The following is a 17,112-nucleotide window of genomic DNA, read 5'->3' on the forward strand; positions in this document are numbered from 1 at the left end:
GCTGCCTTCCCTTCCTCCACCTCCCTCCCGCCTCCGAAGCCGGCGCCCCCGGCCAAGTGGCCGCTCTCAACCTGTTACCAAGTCCTAGAGAGAACTTCTCCAAAATGTGTCCTGGATCCCCCTGCCAAGGGCCCTGTCCCGCCCCTCCAGCTCCCATCTGGATGCCTGCAGACCTCTCCCTGGCTTCCGAGGCTCTGGCCTCCTCGCTCCCTAATCCATTTTCCACACCGCTTCCCCAGGAGCCCGTTAACGCACACCGGGACCGCGGCGGGGGCAAGCCGCCTGTGTCTCCACATGGCAGGCCAAGGGGGACTGGGTGGGGAATAAAGGCTGCAGGGACATCGGCTAGCAGGTGTGAAGCCCTTACTGTGCGTCATTTGTTAAACACTTCCAGTGGATTTTCTCGTTTAATCTGTCCAACAATGCTTCTGGGCCGGTATTCGTATTGTTTTACAGAGGGAGAAACTGAGGCACGGACGGGAACTCGGCTTGTAAGCAACGGAGTAATCCAAAGCCAGTCAGCCCCACGCCGAGTTTATTCACCCTGGCAGGGGTTTCCGCGGGAACCATGACCCTTCCTAACTGGGGTGGAAGGACCCGCAGCGCCAGCGGGGTCCGGGCCAGACAGCAGCGAGTGTCTGTTAACAGCGATGCTGAGTGGGTCAGGCCGTGGGGCTCAGGTTCACTGTGATCTGGAATGCCTCCGAGGCCCCCTCGCTCATCCACCTGCCTTTAGTGGATGGGTGGTCTGAGTTTCTGGAGATGGACAAGATGAAGCAGTCTCTACACTTGGCTCTTCAGCCCCGGCGCCCCCCACAGCCGCCTCTGCTTTCCTGGAGACACCGCAGGCTCCTGACCTCAGGCCGGCTTGTGCTGCTCCACCCTCTCCCTGCCCCACAGACAGGCCCCTTAGCGTGCTCTCCCATCCCTCACCCCTGCCAACAGCAGGCTCTTCTGGCCACTTCCTTTGCATGTGAATGAGTCCAGGTCTAGGCTGCCTTTGTCCAGGGAGGCCGGTGGGATTTCCATCAGTAATTAGCGGTTGGTGAGTCCGGGGTCAGCAGTGGTCTCCTTTCCAGGACCCAGAAATGACACCACAAGGGTAACTGGCCCTTGCTTCCTGCCTAGGAATTAGCAGCGTCCCACCCCAGCACTCCACGGCCTAGATAAGATGGACCAAGACCCCAGAGACAACAGGACTCTGGGACAGGGAAGGGATGTATGATTAGCGTCGGCTCTAGTTAAATTCTTTTTTTTATTTCTGTGCATTGATTGACCTATTATGTAATATGCTTTTTTCTTCCTGGAATACAGATCCTACCAATGGTTTTACTCCTTTTTTATATAATGTTTAATTCATCTATCTCTATAAATCCATAACATGAAATTGAAAGGGTCTCAAAGAGCAGTTTCCCCCCTAACTCTTCCACTGTTCAACCCAGGGGCAAGCACTGTCATCCCTCACTGCTACCAGCTTCTGGTCAGGCTTTCTGGCCACATGTGTGTAGACATGCTTCATTCTTCTAACTGTGTTTTTGATATTTTCTATATTAACACCAAAAAGAGTGTACTAAGAAATCAGTGCTATTTCCAAATAGAACTCAGAGTTCCTCAGCACTGCGCTCCTCCCGTCCCAGAAGCACCTACTTCTCTTCTTTAGTTGCCTCATCAATCACATGGGGCTGGGGCAGTGAGGAGGATGTTTGCCTCTCATAGAGACTTAAAGGTTTTCCTCATCTCCTCTGGGTACAGAACGAGAAATTAAGGATGACCTGAAATATACAGGGCTTGGATGAGACTTGAAACAATCGTGATGATAGGAATTGCTGGGTTCTGGAACCGAGGAGTGCAGTAACCAGGGGCTCCGCAAGCTGAGATATCCCTCCAGTGAAAGGGGACCCGGGAGCATAACTCAACAAAAGTCGTTTCTCTTCCTCAAGATGGATATTTCTCCTTTTCTAGTAAGAGTGTCAGTATCAGCATTTATCTGCTGGAGATTGTTTAAATATCAGGTGTACTTAGTAACTTTGCATCTATTTTTCTTAAACACGAATTGCTTCCCAGAAGTGAACCGAAATGACCACCTCTAAAAGTTGCTACTAATTATTGCTCCAGAAACCAAAATGATCCCACTCCCATGGCTGGCCATAGTCTAATTTCTTCACAAACAGAGGCAGAGCAGCTTGCACCACGTAACCCCAAAGCTTTTCTGTAACTGATCAGAAGTTCCTTTCTCCACCCTTTAGCAGAGGTGCTGGTGACCAGGGAAGAGGAGAAGGTAAAGAGCAGAGTGAATGAAGGGATGTCGGGGACAGATTCTTTAAAGTCTGGGTAATCAATCCCAGTGTATTCAAGAGAGAACTCAACTTGCTTTCCTAGATGGGACGCGGTGGCCCATGGCATCCACGGCAAACCACTCCCTTCTTGGATAGTTGGCTCCCAGACTTGAAGGCTGTGCTCCTTGCTGTCCTTGGACCTCTTCTGGTTTCCTTGGTGGGCTCCTGCTCCTCACCTTGTCCCTTGGATTTCCCAGGGAGCTATCCCCAATCTAGGGTTAGTCTCATGCACCCACCATATTCTAGGGGCCCCTCCACTCTCATGCTTTTAATGAATTCGTTTATGGGTGATCACGAATCTTCACCACAGCCCGATCACCCTTCTGAGTTTCAGGTGCACACCCTGTTGCTTTGGTGTGACTGCATCCCGTTGGGTTATCTTTGGGCACCTCACACTCATTGTGTCCAAAGCAGAATTTTTCATCCTCAACTCTGCACTCATCCTTCTGTATTTGAGACTCCTAACTCAGTTAATGGCATTGCATCAGTCATTGACCTGGTAACCCAGCACCATCTCAGCACCATCTTTTTTTATTTGGTTGGATGCTTCCATTCCTCTCAGCCACTAATAGTATTCACTCAGTAACCGAGACTTCCAGAGTTGACCTCATAAATATTTCCTTAACTCTGATGCCTTCTTTCCAGTTTCCTACCAGCGTCCTGGTTCCTGAACCATTGCAATAGCTTCAGGTCTTTCACTTCTTAGGTGTTCTAGAGAAATCTGTCATATCTAGTAGAACTCTTTTGTTGAAAATGACACAGACTGGCTTAAGCAAAAAGCAAAATCATGGATATCAGGCTGGTTTCAGGTGTGGCATGGTGTCGAAGCTCAAGGGACACCACCCACACCCTGTGTCTCCAGCTCACCACTCAGGTCTGCTCTCCTCTCACTCTGGTGGGCTTCATTCTCAGGCTGCATCATGGGAGTGCAGTAGCAGCAGCAGGTCCAGCTCACCTGGTGCTTCCAGTGTCAAGTTCTACAGGAAGGAGGCAGGCCTGAGGCCGGATGGCAGTGAGTTTCTGTTAACAGCGACACCGAGTGGGTCAGGCAGTGGAGCTCAGGTTCGGTGTGATCCAGAATGCCACTGAGGCCCCCTTGCTCATCCACCCACCTTTAGTAGATGGGTGGTCTGAGTTTCTGGAGATGACTAGGTGTAGCAGGAAGGGACACTGAGCTACACAACACATCCAAAGCCCATCACACATCAGACCCACAGATTCCCCTGCATAAAGTTCCCCAAGGCAAATTCTGCCAATTGAAATTTTGTCAAGATGATTTTATTCTTCTGTTGAAAAGCAGTATTAATCATTGTTGAACTTTTTCATTTTGTTTGCATTGATATTTCCACCAGTCATCTTCAATAAGAATGAATTTTAGAACTGATCATTTGGATCTGCTCCTCAACTTGCAAGGAACTGTGCACAGTGTTGTTAAGACCATGCCTCTGAGATGACTGGAGAGACAGATGGAGAGGTGGAGGATTTGTATTTAGAGTCTAGTCAGGGAAACACACCTCCACCCTCAGATAGAATCTCCTGTTGTTGGTCGATACTGGAGGATGGAGCGGCAAGCCAGGATTCAGATATGGTGACTGATAGAAGCAGTGAAGGTCTCTAAAGGGCAAAGAGAAGTCATGAGGGTTCTGAGAACCAAGGTCCTGGAAGCTGGAGAGTGGGCCCTGGGGAGTGGAACCGACCTCTGCACTCGCCTGGCCCTGGGGCCTCCCGGAGAGCTGGACTCAAATCCCGGAGATGCATCAGCCGGCACGTGGGCAGGCAGGTCCGGGGAGTGCAGGAAGCAAACTGGAAAACTGGACACGACCGGCCACCGCGGGGAGTCCCGGGGGCTACTGGGGCTCTGCTGACCGGAACAGGCTCCTGGCCCTGGGACTCCGCGTCACGCACGCCCGGGCCAAGCAGGTGAATCCTGGCAGGAGCCGCTGCCCTCAAGAAGGCTGAGGGCCTGGCAGCCAGGGCGAGGAGCCCAGCAGGTGGATTCGGAACTCAGTGTGGGGCCGGAGCGCCCTCAGTGTGGGCCGGGGCGGGGGGAAACGCGGGAGAGCACGGGGTCTCTGGGCCAGCGCGTCCCCAGTGCCAACGCCCACGGGCCAGGTGGCCTCCGCGGCATCTGCTCCACACCCCACGCGGAGCAGGGGCTTGTAGTTTGTGCACACGCCCCACTGCATGCACACCGCACCACACACTCCACACTGTACACACCACACACACCACACTATACACACCCACTGTACACACCACACAAACAGCACACACAAACACACCACACACCACAGCCCACACACACCACAGCCCACACACCCTACAAACACACCGCACACAAACACACCACACTATACACACCACACACACCACACTATACACACACACCACACCACACTGTACGCACCACACCACACAAACACACCACACACACCACACACCCCACACACACCACAGCACACACACCACACCACACTGTACACACCACACACACAAACAGCAGCACACACACAAACACACCACACACCACAGCCCACACACACCACACAGCCCACACACCCTACAAACACACGGCACACATACCACACACAAACACACCACACTATACACACCACACACACCACACTATACACACCACACCACACTGTACGCACCACACCAAACACACCACGCACACACCACACACACCCCCACACACACCACAGCACACACACCCTACAAACACACCGCACACATCACACCACACACACCACACTATACACACCACACACACCACACTATACACACCACACCACACTGTACACACCAAACACACAAACAGCACACACACACTCCACACACACACCACAGCACACACACACCACACACAGCCCACACACCCTACAAACACACCGCACACACCACACTACACACACACTATACACACCACACACACCACACTATACACACCACACCACACTGTACACACCACACACACAAACATCGCACAGCACACCACACACACCACACTACACACAAACGGCACACTCACCCCACACACACACCACACACAGCCCACACACCCTACAAACACACCACACACACCACGCACACAAACACCACACACACAACACACGCTATACCAAATACACCACGACGCACTGAACACACCACACGCACACACACCACACAAACACACCACATGCACCGAACACACCACATGCACACAAACACACAAACACAAACACACCACACTCACACACACACCCACACTACACACACCAACTACACCACACACACCACACACACATACCCCACACCACCCCCACGCACGCCACACTACACACCCCACACACACCACACTACACACAAACACACCACACACACCTCACACACCACACACACACCACGCACATACCCCACACCACCCCACGCACGCCACACCACACACCCCACACACACTACATTACAAACACACACCACACACACACCCCACACACACACCCACACGCACACCACCCCCACACACACCCCACACTACACACCACACCACACCCCAGCCCCACCGTCCCACCCTGCGCCCTCCCGGCCTCCGGTGTGTGGTGTGTGCTCTAGTTCCCCACAAAGCCAGGTGGCAGACGGAGGGGCCGGCAGGACAGGCCGCCTGCGGAACCGGGAACGCCGAAGTGGACGCAGGAGGAGCGGGCGGGGAGGGCCCAGGCCCCGTGGGCGGCGGGAAAGGAGAGGGCAGGGACGGCGAGGGGGCAGCCCGGTGCGGGAGGCTGCGCGTGCCCGGGGAGAAGGCGGCCCGGCTGGGAGCTGAGGCGGAACCGAGGGCGCCCGCGTGGAGGCCGCAGCCCCTGCGCGGCCGGGCGGGTCCAGAAGGAGCCCAGGGCGCACCCCCAGGCCGGCCCCGCCGCGGCCCAGCGCCCGCCCGCGCCCCCAGCGCCGCTCCACTTGCACCTTCTCCCGGGGCGCCGGCGGCCTCGGCTGCCCCGCGGCGTTTCCCCAGCTTCCCTCCGAGGCCCCCGCCGCCCTTTCTCAGCATCCCTCGCAGCTTCCTCTCCATCCGCGCGGCCTTGCCAGGACCCTCCAAGCCGTTCTCCTCCAGGCTGGCTCCCAGGACGCCGTCCAGGCCCGGGACTCACATTCCCAGTCCTCATGCAGAGCCCGGTCCCCGCACCGAGGCGGCAGAGCCGGGAGCGCGATGCAGTTCTCCGCGAGAGCCTAGGTCTGACTCTAACTCTGCCCTGGATCTTCCGCTTTCTAGGAGCGCGTGGCATCGGCGGTCAGTTCCGTCATCTGGGCTCTCCCACCCGTACCACCCGCCCCTGGGAACGGATGCGACAATGGACCCGAAGGCACCCTGCAAACTGTAACACTCTCACTTGCCAGACGGCTCTGCCTCAAGGGTCACACTGAGTATCTGCTTTCAGAGTTTCCTATTTTCTAGGGGAAAAAAAATCCCTATCTGTGCATTAAAAATGCAGGCCAAAACGTATTTTCCACCTCTCTCCTCTGTTCACTGGGCTTTGGCTTAGCATTTTCCCAAGCTGTGCTTCTTGGAGCACGAGTGCCCTTGAGATGTCAGTAGATGCCCCATGAGAAAAGTCAAGTTCAGGAATATCCCTTCATTGAGGTTAGACTGTGCCCTCTCCTGTGAAAGGTCCTGAGAGGCGTAACCTTTTTAAACCAGTTTTCCAACTGACTGAGCCACAGGTCTTGTTCTCCTCCATGGCACTCTCTAAAATTCCTGGGGACCACTAGGGTCCCACACAACAGAGGTAGGAACCCTGCTCTAGGCAAGTCGAGCCACTTGCCATTCCGTCTCAGAAAGGTGGTCCTCGAGTTCTTGCCACCAGGATCCCCTAGTAAGGGCATCCCTGATCCTCTTCCTTCCAAAGCCTGGCTGTTCCCCTTTTCCTTCTATTCTATGAGCTGCGCAGAATGGTTCCGGTAAACCCACCTTTCTGAGTCAGGTTGTCCAAAGCAAGTTCTCTTTCTTGCAACTAAAAGACTGACACAGACTGGCAGGCAAAAAGTCAGTGAAGGAATTACCATTCCAAACTAGAAATTTCCCACATTCACCTTAGCATTGGAATGGGTGAGTATAGGTCATATACATTGTGTGATGTATTCACACATACTGCACAGCAACAGGAATAAACTATCTTCAACCTTAGGCAATGATGTGGGTGAATTTCACAAATACAGTTTGTGAAAACACAATGAGCTAGACCCAATTTGAATTCATTTATAAGAAGGGAAAAGCCAGCAAAACTAACCTATGTTGTTAGAAGTTAGGATGGGGGGCCGGGCGCAGTGGTTCACGCCTGTAATCCCAGCACTTTGGGAGGCCCAGGTGGGTGGATCACGAGGTCAGGAGATTGAGATCATCCTGGCTAACATGGTGAAACCCCGTCTCTACTAAAAATACAAACAATTAGCTGGGCATGGTGGCACGCGACTGCAATCCCCAGCCACTTGGGAGGCTGAGGCAGGAGAATTCATGAATCCCAGGAGGCGGGAGGTTGCAGTGAGCTGAGATCGCTTTGGCACTGCACTCCCGGCCTGGGTGATGGGTGAGCAAGACTCCGCCTCAAAAAAAAAAAAAAAAAAAAGGATGGTAAGAAGTTAGGGATGTTAGTTAAGATAAGTTAGGGATACAGTTATACAGACAGGAATACAAGAAGGTTTCCAGCCGCCTCTACCACTCTGGTTCATGCGGCTACTCTGGATGTGTCCAGTTTGTGAACAGTCATGAGCTCTAACCTTAGGATAGATGTGATTTTCTGAATGTATGTTGTACTCCAACAAAAAGTTTCGGAGGTGGGTGTCAGAAGAGATTGTTTCCCCACTGAGAGATTCCTTTTGCAAAACCACCCAAAGGAAACGTGTTGATTTCAGGACCAATAGAAATCGAATGATACACCAAGTCGTCTTAGCTTACTTCACGTCTGTTTGGTTCTCATATTTATCTAAACATCTGCATGCACGATCTTTACATTGCCGCACATGTCAAAGAGTCATTCTGTATTGATCATGGGTTTTTTGTTTTGTTTTTTTCTACTGATCTTATGCTGCTTCATCCTTGGGGCCTTGTGGACTTAGGAAGGAACTGCCCCTCCCAGAGTTAGCTGAGTCCTCCAGAGAGCAAACGACTGGCTGTTGGGCGTGCCATTGCTTTGCAAGCTGACCAGTCCAGAGCCCAGACACCAGCCACCTCCTCTATTTGTCTTTTACACTTCCAGAAGGCAGCCTTCCTCTGCCCCAATCCCAGTGAGAGGTAAAGCCAGCTGGACTTCCTGGGTCCAGTGCGGACTTGGAGAAATTTTCTGTCTTACAAGAGGATTGTAAAACGCACCAATCAGTGTTCCGTGGGTAGCTAGAGGTTTGTAAAATGTGCCAATCAGTGCTCTGTAAAAACACACCAATCAGTGCTCTGTAGCTAGCTAAAGGTTTGTAAAGTGCACCAATCAGCACCCTGCAAAATGGACCAATCAGCACTCTGTAAAATGGACCAATCAGCAGGATATGGGCGGGGCAAATAAGGGAATAAAAGCGGCCCCTCCACTCAGCCGGCAGCGGAGCCATTCGGGTTCCTCTCTGTGCTGCCCGAGCTGTGTTCTTTGGCTCTTCACCATATCGTGGTGTTGCTCAGGCTTTAACGCGCTTTTCATCTTTAAGAGCTGTCATATACTACCTCCGTAATCCTCAGTACTTTGGGGAGGTCAAGCGGCGGGATGATGAGGTCAGGCGGATAGAGACTATCCCCGGCTAACGAGTGACACCTGCTCATTTTAAAAAAAAATACAAAAAAGCATATATATATATATATACCTGAAGCGGCTCTGGGGTTCTGGCCACTCGGGAGGCTGGAGGAGATCGGCGGGTCTCTGGGGTGGAGCTTCTGCAGTGAGCCGAGATCGCTGCCACTGTACTCCAGCCTGGGCCATGAGCGACTCACCAAAAAAAAAAGCCGTAACACACCGCGAAGATCCGCAGCTCCGGCGAGACCACAGACCCACCGGAAGGAACAAACTCCGGACAAACCGGGACAGCTCGGGCCCACAGGACAGCCCAGGGCGCACCTGATGCATTCAAGCCATCCGATCCTCAACCCTCTGAGCCTTCATTCCTTCCGGGAAACCAAACCGCAGGGAAGCCTTTGCCGCCCTCCCTGGTGCCTCCGGACAGGCCCTGGTGCTGGCGGCGCCCCTGCTTCCAGGGATCTGCGAGTATAAAAGCATCTTCCTTCGGGACAGTCATCTCGGTGTCCCCGCGTCTGCCATACCTGATTAAATAACAAGTCCCGGACGCATTTTAAAGCCTGCATTCATGTCATAGTTTCCAAAGCACCTGCTGTGTGTCGTGCACTGTTTTCGGGGTTGGGCTAGAGCCGCGTCCATGCAAACAAGGCGCTGTGCTCTAGGAGCTGCTGTCTGATGGAGAGAGATTATTCCACGAAAAGGAAGATTTCCAGATAGAGTGAAGTGGTGCGAATACAATGGACCAGCGTGGGTTGTTTTGTTTGTTTCTTTGGGCTTGGGTTTTTTGTTTGTTTGTTTGTTGTTTTTTGTTTGTTTGTTTGTTTTTGAGACGGAGTCTAGCGCTGTCGCCCGGGCTGGAGTGCAGTGGCCGGATCTCAGCTCACTGCAAGCTCCGCCTCCCGGGTTCACGCCATTCTCCTGCCTCAGCCTCCCGAGTAGCTGGGACTACAGGCGCCGCCACCTCGCCCGGCTAGTTTTTTGTATTTTTAGTAGAGACGGGGTTTTACCACGTTAGCCAGGATGGTCTCGATCTCCTGACCTTGTGATCCGCCCGTCTCGGCCTCCCAAAGTGCTGGGATTACAGGCTTGAGCCACCGCGCCCGGCCGAGGGGTTGTTTTTTAAGGAACAGTGGTCAGGGAAGGTCTCCCGAAGGAGGTGACGCTTCAGCCACAGTCCGAATTGTTCCTCGTATACCAAGGGCACCCAGAGGTCTGTGCTCGGGGCCTCCAGGCATCCAAAGTAACCAACATGATGTGTCTGCCACTGGTGCTCAGCCAGAACAAACTCTGTCCCTTTCCCAACAAGCAAAGTAGGGCTTCCATCCAAGAGAAAATCATTTCCCGGCATCAGCAGAGTCCACAGCCTGCTCCAATCAAGTTGCTTTCCAAATGCTATAAAGTCTAGGCGCCCAAGCACCAGGATCCAGGCGCTGGGGTGGCAGCGTGCCAGCGCCCTGAGGGCAGCGACAGTTTGCATGTGTGTTTACATACTGTTTGCAAATAAAGAGTAAGTGGGCAGATCCCTGAGCCCTCGTCACTTCCCACCATCCCTGGGGACCCGCTGCCTAGTTCAGCTTAGCAGGAACTCAAGCTTGACCCTGGGCACTGCAGACTTGACCCTACCACCACAGGCCTGGTCTGGGAGCCCTCCTGCTTGCTGGGCACATCCTGAGTGACCGTCTTGCGTCCGTGTGAACAGCACACAGACATTCCCACCCCTTCTTTAAAAAATTTAGATCCCTCTGACTTTGGACAACATTGCAGACAAGAAAAGTAGAACAATTTAAATCACAAGCCCTCAACCTGTGGGTGGCATGTCTTGAGTCACTGGCATGGCATGGGTCAGTCTCTAAGCCCATCAGGCAGGGAACGGGAACCCTGAGCCCCAAGGCCAGCACCCCACACACCTCCCTTCATCAGGGAAAGGCCAGGGACCCCAGATCTGAAAAGCCACTCCCATGCCTTCCACTGGAAACCCCCAGGAAAGAGCAGCTCCATTCATGTGGGGCAACTGCCACTGGGCCAGGCAGAATCAGCTCTACCAATGGAAACCACCCTCAGCGCCTTCCTCCACATCCTCTTCCGCAGCCTCCTTGCACCTCACCGTCTATGTCAGTGACAGAGCCTCAAGGAGCATCTCCTAGGAACCCGGCATGAGCTGGCTGGAGGGCCGCCGCTGACTCATTTACCTTTGCCTTGATCCAGAGTTTGCCTCCCACCCCACACCTCCCTGGCGCACCTGCTTCTTGTGTGTTCATTCAGACGCAGCCTCCGCTTTGGTGGGTGTCCTCCAGGAGCCCTTTCATCTACCAGGAATGTCACACTCCAGAGCCACAAAAACTTGAAGCCACCCCTCACACCTGCGGCAACTGAGAACCAGTTGGCACCTCACCAGGAGCCTGGAGCCGGCAAAGCTGGGGAGGGATTATGTGGGCCCAGATGCAACGCTGGCCATCTCCGACATGCCATTGTCCTCTACAAACCCCACCTAGCACTTCATACTCTGTGAAAGGTCCATTCCCTTGTATGTAGGTCAAATTTCAAATTCTCAAGGCTCCCAGCTGGCTTAAAAATGTCAACAATGACTCTTTCTACTTACCAAGCGTTTTCTATTTCCCCATTGAAGCAGGAACCCCCACAGAGGCACGGCCCAGACTCGTTTAATGTCAAACCCAGGCCTCCAGGCTCGTGTGTTGGTGAATTAGCAGCCTGTACCAGAGGCATCTCGTTGGAGCAAAGCTTTCATGGAAAGTGCTTAAATCCTATAAATGTAATGTAGTTGCTTATCTACCGAATTATAATATTCATTTATTTGTGTAAACCTGCCAGTCACCAGTCAAAAATATGAACCACAAGAAACTTTCCATTAGGATTTAGGCCCAGTCATTGTTTCCAGTTTGAATCTGACATATTATACCTGAGAGGATTACAGGAAACCATAAATGATTCTTTTGTTTGTTTGTTTGTTTGTTTGTTTTGAGATGGAGTTTTATACTTATTGCCCAGGCTGGAGTGCACTGGTGTGGTCTCGGCTCACTGCAACCTCCGCCTCTCAGGTTCAAGAGATTCTCATGCTTCAGCCTCCCAGTAGTTGAGATGACAGGCACACGCCACCATGCCTGGCTAATTTTTTGCATTTTCAGTAGAGATGGGTTTTCACCATGTTGGCCAGGCTGGTCTCGGACTCCTGACCTCAGGTGATCCGCCTGCCTTGGCCTCCCAAAGTACTGGAATTACAGGCGTGAACCACCATGTCTGGCCATAAATGATTCTTAAGTTCTGCAATAGGTCTACGTATAATGAAGGTTTTTTGCTGTTTACAAAACAAAAAGTAAAACCCAAAGTCATCACCCCCAGGAGGCTGGGATCTGGGTGGCCAGGAGAGAAGAGCTACGTCTTGGAAGAACACTATCCCTTCTGTTTCTATCCGTGAAATAAAAGGAGATGCTCCTTTCTGTTTGCAGTTGTCCTCTGGCAGCTTTTTCAGAAACAATTTATTTGGGGGATTCCGCACTCAATTCAAATCCAGATGCCCAGTGCAGAATCTGGACTGAGCCTGGTCACAGGCGGAGGAGATTTCACTGCAGAATGGAGGAAAGCAAACCGGGGCTCAGGAGGCCAGGAGGACCATCACCGGCCTGGTGCAGGGACATCACCTGCAAATGAAGGGCTCATTGTCTACACCAGGATTTATGTGCGTGAGCAGCCAAGGTGCTCCGGGTGGCTGCCAGCTCTGAGCCCCGCTGCTCTCCGGTCGCTGGGAAACCCATCAGAAGCCTGGCCTGGGAAGATGCTGCCATTCTCCCAGGCTGAAAGAAGGTACATTCATCTTCTCAGGCACGAAGGCAAGCGTTCTGTGCTCCCATCTCAGTGCTGCACGCACTCAGGGTAGGACAGGAGGGGGTCCGGCTGACGTTCGCCATAGTGTTCACCGTGGACCCTCTTGTCTGATGCCACCGGCACCTGTGCAGGCTTTGAAGGACACCTGTATTGCTCTGGTTTGCAAACGTGGATGTTGGAGGAAGCTGTAAGTGTAGGCGGAAGACACAAACACATTGCAAGTGACTGGAGGGCCCTCCAGGCATCCCGTGAGAAGAGCCAGGGGGCCCACTTGCCTAAAGCTTCCCTCTCAGTGCCCATCAAAGTGCCGGAACTCTTGCTTTTACAGCTTCTTAAATCTGCAAAGGAAGCTGGTGTGGGATGATCTGTGATAGTGATGCTTAGACATTCAGGGAAGGCTTCCTGGGGGAGGTGGTCTTTGACAAACAAGCAAGAGCATTATGAGCAAAAGGGCAGCGAGTGAGATGTAGAGGCTTCGGGCTGCAGCCGGCTCCCCACAAGCAGCAGCTAGGGCTGCACACTCCATGAAGCTGGTGGGAGCCCTGCCCCTTCTGGGTTTGGGTGGGAGTTTCCCAGGTGCCACTGCAGCTGCCCAAGCTGCAGCTGTGGACAGGGGCCCCACCCTCCTACATGGGGCTACAACCACCCAAACTGTGGCTGTGGACCCGAGCCTCTCTGTGCTCTTGGAAGGAGCCAGGAGCAGGCAGGATCTGCCCTCCTGCATGAAGCCGCAACCATGTGACCCATTGCTGCAGACCTGGGCCACTCGCACCACGGAGCAGGCAGGAGCCAGGGACAAGCGGGAGCCCTGCCCCTTCTGAGATGGTGCGAGCTCCCTGGGTACAGTTGCCACTGCCCTCCCAGGCACAGGACCTGGGCATCTCTGTAGCCTGCACCCTTGGGGGCCTGGGAAGGACTCCCCCATCTCCCCCACCACGCCCCCATCCCTGCAGGCTCAGGGGTGTCTGATCCCACTGCCTGTCCTCTCTCCTCTCCCAACACCTGCTCAGATCTCCAAGCAGGATTGGTGCTGAGCCCGGGGCCATGAATTGCAGCAGGAGGCAGACAGATTCCTGGGCAGAAGGGGGTGGGTCCTAGTAAGACCCCTCCTTCAGGCCAGGGAGGGCCTGAAGGCTAGGGGCTGGGCCACTAGTCCTGATGACCAGAATGGAGATTCATGGTGCCTCTTCTGAGCCTGCCCCTGGCTGCTCATGGACCAATTAGCAGGCACTTCCTCCCCTCTGAGGGCCATAAAAGCCTGGTGCTCAGCCAGGGTAAACGATGGCCAGAGACAGAAGATGGCAGAGAGAAGTTGGGATGGTCAGTCAAAGAGAGGAGCTACCCTCTCCACTGATAGCTTCAGAGATCTGCAGAGAGGGTGGGGCAACCTGCTGGGCAAAGAGGAGCTGCCCTCTCCAGGGACTCCTCTCTGCTGAGAGCTGAACACTCGACAGAATGACCTGCCTGCCTTCAGAGGGGAGCTATCCACTGTGGGTCTCCTCTAAGCTGTTCTAACACTCAATAAACTCCTTTGCATCATCTTCACCCTTCACTTGTCTGCATACCCCAGTTTCCTCGTTCTTCCTGGATGTAGGAACACTGGACAAGATAGGCAACAGGTTAAGCTTGCTCTAGAAAGATCACTGTGGCCAGAGGTTAGGAGATGGGTTGAGGAGGTGGGAGAGTGGAAGAGCAAACCAGTGAGGAACTCAGGAGAAGCTGAGCCAGGGCAGTGAGTCTGGAAGCACCTGTGATGTGCAGTGAAGGACTCCTTTTGTTTCTGATCCTTCTCAGACTGAAACTTTTGGAAAATAAATTACCAGACAAATACAACTTTAAAAGACATACAAAATACAAGTCCCATTTTTAAAAAAAAAATTTTTGTTTTAATGGGGGTAAGATAACATACATTTATCATCCCAAACATATTTAAGTGCACATTCCAGTTATATGCACTCACACTGCCACGCTTCTAGTCTCCAGAACGCTTTCCTTTGGCAAAACCGAAACTACCCATTTAACAGCAGCCTCCCACTTCCCGCCCCCAGCCCCCGGCAACCACCCTTCTACTTTCTGTCCCCAGCCCCCTGCAACCACCCTTCTACTTTCTGTCCCTATGAATCTGACAACTCTAGGTATCGAACATAATTGGAAGTACACAGTATTTGTCCCTTTGTGTCTGGCTTGTTACACTTAGCACAATGTCCTCAAGGTTCATCCATGTTGTAGCATGTTTTGGAAATTCCTTCCTTTTCAAGGCTGCATAATATTCCACATTTTATTTCTCCATTCATCCACGATGGACACTTGGGTTGTCCACATCATGAGTGTTCGTGCTGCTCTGAATTTGGGTGTCAGTATCTCTTCAAGCGCCTTCAGTATCTCTTCAAGCGCCTGCTTGCCATGCCTTGGCCACACACCCAGAAGTGGAATTGCTGGATCACGTGGTAACTCTAGTTTTCATTTCTTGAATCACTATACTGTTCTCCACGGAGGCTGCACCATTTTACATTTCCACTGACAGTGCACAAGGGTTCCAATTTCTCACATCCTTGCCAATATGCGGATTAGTTGATGTCTTTTTCCCAGTAGCCATCCTAATGGGTATGAGGTGAAGCCCCATTTTTTTTTTAATTATTAGACTCAAAAGGTATAAAGTTACCCTGTCAAATTTCTGTAGTAGTTTAAAAAGCTTACTCTCACCTTCTATACTTACCTCACTGCAGACCAACATCAAACACTTCCGGAGCTGGCCAGCCCTGAGGTAGCCTGGCCTGGCAGTGCCTGTCCCTGTGCGTGGAGAGGAAGAGCAGCCGGAGCTGCTATTGTCACCTGCACGCATTGACCGTGTGATCAACACAGCAGCCCCAGGAGGTACCTTTGGTATGATCTCCAGCCAACATACGAGGGAACAGTGGCCCAAAGAGGCCGGGGGCCTTGCCTGAGTCAGCAGGGAGGAGGGTGATGGAGGCGACAGTGAATGCCACGTACAGCCTCTGCCTATTTTTGACATTATTGTCTTGTTTTATTTTCCAGGATAAATTAACTGATTGGTCATATTTGGGGGAAGACAGAAGGCCCCCAGGTTCCGGCCTGAGTCACCAGGTGGAGAGAGATGCCATCCACCAAAGCAGGAAACACAGTCGGGGAGGGCACGGAGCCAGGCACACGTCAAGGTGGAAGTTCAAGTGATGTCCGAGTGGGAGCAGGGCCAGGGCAGTCGGGCAATAGCTTCTGAGCACCTGAACGAGGACTGGGCCAGAAGAGCCGGTGAGGAACGCTGGGGCAAGGATAAAGGATGAGTTTGGTGAGATCCCACAGATAGATCATAACATTCTAGAAAGAAGCAGAGGAATGAGGTGGCGGGGAGAAGGAGGAGCCAGAGGAGATGGGAAGAGATGGAGAGAGAGAAACTACCACAAGGAAAGAGATATCAACAGGTGTCCAGGGTGGCACAGGGGCCACAAAGCACAGGTAATCTAGTATCTATGGATTTGTCCATGTGGTGGCCCTTGACGGCTGGAATGAGGGCAGAGCAGCTGGTATCATAGAAGCCAGGAAGGTGGAGGCTAGGCTGGCATGCGTGGGTAGGTGGGTGGTGGTGGGAAGGGGGGAAGAGTGCAGACCACTCTTTCTAGAAGCTCCCAGGAGACAGGGCAGTCCCTGAAGGGTGGGTGTGAGGTTCTGGTGTGGAAGAGGGATGTTGGGCCAATGATGGATTATTATTTTGTTTTATCTTTAAAAAAAAAATACCTGGAGCAAAGTTGAATTTGTTTGTATCAGGCAGGGGAGGCAGGAAGGCAGAGCCAGTGGAAAGGTGAAAGACTGGGAGGGATCAGTGACGACTGCTGGAAGGATGTGGGAGGATCAAGCCCAAATAAAAGGAGAGAAGCCCATCTTTCCCAAGGTGTGCGGGAAGACCATCTACACTACAGGGTCGTGTGTGTGGGAGGACCGTCTGCGCTGCGGGGTCGCACGCGCGGGAGGACCGTCTACACTACAGGGTCGTGCGTGCGGGAAGACAGTCTACACTATAGGGTCGTGGGTGCGGGAGGACCGTCTACACTGCAGGGTCATGGGTGCGGGAGGACCGTCTACACTGCAGGGTCGTGCATGCGGGAGGACCGTCTACACTGCGGGGTCGTGTGTGCGGGAGGACCGTCTACACTGCGGGGTCGCATGTGCGG

General features: G+C 53.0%; 1 protein-coding gene across 2 annotated transcripts in view; it reads left to right on the forward strand.

Annotated features, from left to right (window-relative positions):
• The window catches only part of ERCC6L2 (ERCC excision repair 6 like 2), a 151,404-nt gene extending 134,578 nt beyond the window's left edge, over positions 1 to 16,826 (forward strand). The window contains exons 19-20 of one of the 2 annotated variants that reach the window (XR_001895455.3): positions 15,652 to 15,808; positions 15,962 to 16,826. The gene's annotated coding sequence lies outside the window, so the exon portion shown is untranslated. The remainder of the gene's footprint in view (positions 1 to 15,651; positions 15,809 to 15,961) is intronic. The other variant, XR_001895457.3, reaches the window with a different exon arrangement.
• Positions 16,827 to 17,112: the final 286 nt, after the last annotated feature.

Source organism: Papio anubis, chromosome 13 (genome assembly GCF_008728515.1).
Source record: "Papio anubis isolate 15944 chromosome 13, Panubis1.0, whole genome shotgun sequence".
Classification (NCBI taxonomy): domain Eukaryota; kingdom Metazoa; phylum Chordata; class Mammalia; order Primates; family Cercopithecidae; genus Papio; species Papio anubis.